Raw genomic sequence first — 5,696 nt, forward strand, 5'->3', positions numbered from 1 at the left:
CTTAAAACATTTAATACTTTCCAGGATGAACCAGAAACCACTTGGTACTTTTCCTTCTCTACATATTTTATTCTTGTCCCAAATCCTTCCATTTTCTCTTCTTTGTTACAAGAAATTATTCAAATTAACTCCCATATTGTACCCTCAAATGCTCATATCAATCAAACATCTTATTTTTTCTTTAAATGGTAACTTAATCTCCCAATTTTCTCTTACTGTATTTTTAAAAATAAGAAAAATATAGGTAAACATGTATGTTTATTGTTCAAAAAAGAAACTAGAAGATATTTGTCGATATTTGCCAACATCAATTTTAATCTTTGTTATCCTGCATAATCTGGTAGTCCTCTGGCAGATCAGTTGTAATTACAATGACGTTCATAAACTGCAGTTGTCTGATGAGTTGGTGGTGAAAGAGAATTAGCTGATGTATCAGCTAACACTGGCACTTGAAACCGTGGGTTGCTCTCTGTTTGAAGTTTAGGAAAAGGACCTTCATTGGCCCATATTTGTGATATCTATTTGGAAAAGTAGAAGGATCCACCATCAGTCGAATATAATTGCTCTGTATGGGAGATAAGTTGCTGTACTGAGAATTAGAGGTTGTAGTTGTAAAGATATTCATGACACTGCCATTTGCTTCAGTGTAGCTGTTTTGTGAGTGCAGGTGGAAAGTGGTCAACTGATTTATAATAGCACGTTGATGCACTGCAATTTGTTCTGGTGGTCTAAATGATATTGAAGTTGCAGGGGAAATATCCCCTGTCATCGGGGTACTTGTATCATCAATTATGTGGCTAGTAGAGGGCTTTCTTTTTAGAGGCATGTTTAAATTTGCAGAAGGTAAAAGTGCACTTTCTCCTCTAGTGTCAGCCACAAATCCAGAATTATGATTATCCAATTTACCCCCTGCTTTAAAGTGCTTCTTTTTGAAATCTTGAGCCAATGAAGATACCAGAGAAGCATTTTTAATCCCAACTCTTCTTTTTATTCTCACTAAAAGCAGGGGCAGACTCGTTTAAAATTTGGATTATGATGGAACTGCAGCTACAACCAAAGGAGAAAGATTTTAGTAATACTTTAAACCAAAATACAAGACTACAATAAGCATAATTTATAAAACCTCAGAATTCACACTTAGAATACAAAGGTAATATTATCAAAATATGAACATTGGTGACTATTTTTTGAAATTCCTTATTTGGAAAATATACATTTAAATACTATAGTCATCAAATTTAAAACATTAGCATTTGCAATAACGGTGAATGCTCCTTTCTAATAGCAGCTTTAATAACTTTATTTAGATTTCTGATAAGATTCATAGTTGCTAGAAAATTTTCTCATAATCGTGAATACTTAAAATACTGTCCTCATTTTTAAAAAAAATTAAAACATTTTAGCTTTAGTATTTTTATACAATTTTCAAAATCTAACTTTACATTTATATTACCATAGATTGATGTACAAAATAAAATTTTATGTATAAGTTATGAAGTGGTGACTAAAATTTCTGAATACCTTGCTTAAAACAGAGACTTCTTTTTCTTCTGATAGAAAGTCAGCTAGACAAGCAGATCTTGGAAAATTCTGCTGCACTTTACTAAACTCATAAAGGTTAAGCTGTCTAACTAAACTTTTCATACTTCCAGCTTCAAATATTCTGAAAGGGGTCTTTCTTTCCAAAACTTCCTTCTAAAAGACATCTTCATTGATCACTATGGAAGTTCCATTATCATCCCACCAGATGGATTGAAATTGGTCACTCCCAACCATTTTCCAGAGTTTTCTTGGAAATATTAGAGAACAAATATCATTATCTTCATCTGGTTCAGAGACCCAATGTGTGTAACATGGTCTTTTTCTCAAGGATTCTTCACACAAAGTCTGAAAAGCATTTTCTTCAATCATAGACCTCAAATCCAAGTCCCCAGAGAATGTTTGATCACACAATAGAGGTCTACTGGACTTTCCTGAACAAGTTGGTCCAACTGTAGGAGACATATCTTGAATTTTTGAAGAAACATATGCCATCTTAAATAACTTTTTCTACAGCTCCTTTTCTAATCTGCCTGATTTTGAGCACTGCCGTTTCAAATGCTGCTTTGGCAGGCCAGCACACATAAACTGCTATGTCATCACAGTTGTTCTCAACCTGAGTAGCTGTGACATCACAAAATGACTGGTCTCATAGCAACCCAAGTGTAACATTCAGCCAGTGTTTAGTTCACATTCATCCAGTTAAAATGAAAGATATAGGATGTTTATTTTTACAGTGTGTTCTGCAAATATTATTCCCACAACATCTTTTTAAATAAATTAAATTAGGGGTCTATGAATAAAACCAATCCCCTAACTTTTGTACACAAATTTATACCAGATTGGTGAACAGAGTATAAAAAATGCACTAAATAAATAAACTAATTTTAAAGTTCTGGAATTTAAATTGAAATTTGTGTAAAAGCTGTACAAAAAAGTATAATTATTTCATTATCATTTGTAATTAAAATGAAACCTAATTTGATTTGGATATGGAAATAGTTATTTATCTGTGTGCTTTATATTAAGTAGCTCTATATTCAAAAAATGAGCAGAATAAATAACAGTTTATTTGGTATGTTTATATATAAAGTGTAAATATTTATGAAATAAATTTAGATTAAAATATTCAATCAAATTTAAGAAATCCCAAAAGGGGGGAAGTGTTTTAAATTTTAATTCAGCATTATAAATAAAACAAATGTAATTTAATATTCTAATTTTAAAATTACAAAAGAGAAAACCTTATTGTATACTTACAAATGTTTATTTTTGCAATTGTTTCATTCAGAGGATTTTCAGTCCTTAAAAGGAATACATTTTCTAGTCATGTTTATAATCGATACCCTTGTGGCTCCTGTTAAGTGTCCCAAAATGATGTTGATAAATAAAACTATGCACAAGATCCTGGGTTCCATTCCCCGTGCCTCCATTAAGGGGCAAACAAACAAACAAACAAAAAACCAAATAAACAAATAACAGTATATGTGGTTTGTGGTGGAGGAGACCAGCTAAATACACTTTAGGAAGCAATTTGTTTCTCAGTCCTGGAACAGTTGGCATCGTTAGTATAATATGGCATTTTAAGGCAAGTATTTTGTGCTCCAATTGTAAATAATAACTATGTTCTCTATCAGTAAACTGTAGTAAATCCAGTTATAACAAAAGTTGTATTCTTTATTTAGAAATAAATTCCATTAAACATAAGCAAAGTTCAAAATGAGACATAAAATTTTAAATAAATAAATGTACACACAAGCTACAATGTAATTTTTCCTTCAGTATATGTTTATTCCATTCTAAATAAATATTATCAACCTGAATTCATGGCATATGATAAGTATTATAAGCTATACTTTAGTGGGATTTATTCCTGATTCATAAATATTTTTTAACACACACAAATCAATAAATGTGATACCATCCCTTAAAAAACAAATGATACAAAAATAATAATCTCAATAGATGTAGGAAAATTATTGACAGAACTTAACTTTTATATGAAAAAATTCTTAACACATTCTCTCTATGTATAATCTAACTAAACATGATAAAAGTCATATAGGAATAAAACCATCACTAACTTCAAGCTCAGTATTAACATTCAGGAATGTTTTCCTCTGTACCAGTAATAAGAAAAAGTAGTTCATTCTAAACTCCATAGACTCCTCAAGTGACTGATAGAAATAATGAACAAATGTATTAAACTTGCAGAATACAAAATCAATACACAAAACTCATTTGCACTTTTATACTAACAACATATTTTCAGAAAGGGAAATTAGGAAAACTATTGTGTGTACAATTATATCAAAAAGAATAAAAAAGGAATAAATTTAATAAGTGAAAAAAAGATTTAAATATAAATCTATAAATAACAGGTGAAAGAAATATAAGTAAACAAAATAAATAGAAAGATATTCTGTGCTCATGGATAGCATACAATGTGAGGAAATATACTTATCTATCTTTTACATTATCAATCTTCCTTGCACTGCTTATTGAAAAGAATGCCTTTTCATCATTTTATACTCTTGCTTCCTTTTTCATGGGTTAATTGATCACAGGTTTTAGGGATTATATCTGCTTATTCTATTCTCTTCTATTCATTGGCATCTGTTTTTGAGCCAGTATCATATTGTTTTAATTTCTAAAGCTTTGTAGTACTCTTTAAGATCAGAGAACCTTACACTAATAGATTAATACTTTTTTCAAAATTATATTGACAACTCATGATTTTTGTGGTTACATATAAATTTTGAAATTATTTGTTCTATTTAAAGGAAAATTCTCATGGATATTTTGATATGAATCACACTAAATTTAGACTGCTTTGGGTAGTATGGTTGTTTTAACCATTTTGTTTCACATCATTAACCAAAGAGATCTTTTCACTACTTTGGATCAGTTTTAATTTCTTTCATCAACGTTTTCTATTTTTTAACATATAGGTTTTCAACTTTTCTGTTAACTTCATTTCTAGGTATTCTTTACATGTATAAATAATTATATACATAAAAATTAAAACACATTTCCTACCCATATACAGCAGTCAGAAGACAGTGGCAAGACATATTCAAAGTCCTGAATTAAAGGAAGCTGTAATTTAAGATACTTTATCAAGCAAGGCTATCCCTTGGAATAGAAGGAGAGATAAATAACTTCCACACAAGCAAATACTAAAAGAAAATAGCAACAGACAGTAAATAATGAAAGATCTACACTAAATACAAAAGAAGCAGGGTGCTATACAAAGGAGAAAGGCATAATTAGAAAGGAAAAAGCTACAATGACTTACAAGAGAATAAACATGATGTTGTAAAACAGGACATCAAAATTTTTAAGGGTCAGAGATTGAAACAGGACAATACAGAGTATATTCTTCTTGTTTCTCTTCTCTGTAGGATGGGTTAGATTTTCTATTAGTATCAGGTAAAATAAACAGATATAGAAATGTGTCCATACACATACAAAAAAAAAAAAGGTAACCATAAGTCAAAAGCTTACAATGAAGTCACAAAACTAAAAAGAAACTAAGATAATAAAGTAAAATTATCAACCTACAAAAAGAAAAAGAAATGAACAAAAAGGAAACACCAATTAACTAAAAAATGAAGTTCAAAATGAAAATAAACACCTGTCTATTTATAATTATCATAAATGTTAATGGACTAAGTGCTTCAATCAAAAGATATATATTGTCAGAAGGGATAATATAACAAGACCATACATTATGAATCATACAAGAGACCCACTTTAGGGAGAGGAACACAAATCAATTGAAATTCAGAGGACGGAAAAATATATTCCATGCAAATGGACATGACAAGAAAGCAGGACTAGCAGTACAGATTTCACACAAAATAGACTTTAAGGCAACAGCCATAGAGAAAGATTAACAAGAACATCATATATTGATTAAAGGAGCAATACAAAATGAGAGCATTATACTCATTAAGATATATGAACTCAATATTGGAGCACCTAAATACATAAAGCAAATATTAATACATAAAAAGGGAGAAATTGATGGGAACACAATCATAGTAGGTGACTATAACACCCCACTACCATCACAGGAATTGTCTTTCAGACAGAAAATTAATAAGGGAACAAAGATACTAACAGATACAATAAAATAATTGGAATTGGTTGAT

General features: G+C 30.1%; 1 pseudogene; it reads right to left on the reverse strand.

Moving 5' to 3' along the window:
- Positions 1-436: 436 nt before the first annotated feature.
- On the reverse strand, positions 437-2,034 carry LOC102504645 (annotated as a pseudogene).
- Positions 2,035-5,696: the final 3,662 nt, after the last annotated feature.

The sequence above is a fragment of the Camelus ferus genome, chromosome X (genome assembly GCF_009834535.1).
Source record: "Camelus ferus isolate YT-003-E chromosome X, BCGSAC_Cfer_1.0, whole genome shotgun sequence".
NCBI lineage: Eukaryota > Metazoa > Chordata > Mammalia > Artiodactyla > Camelidae > Camelus > Camelus ferus.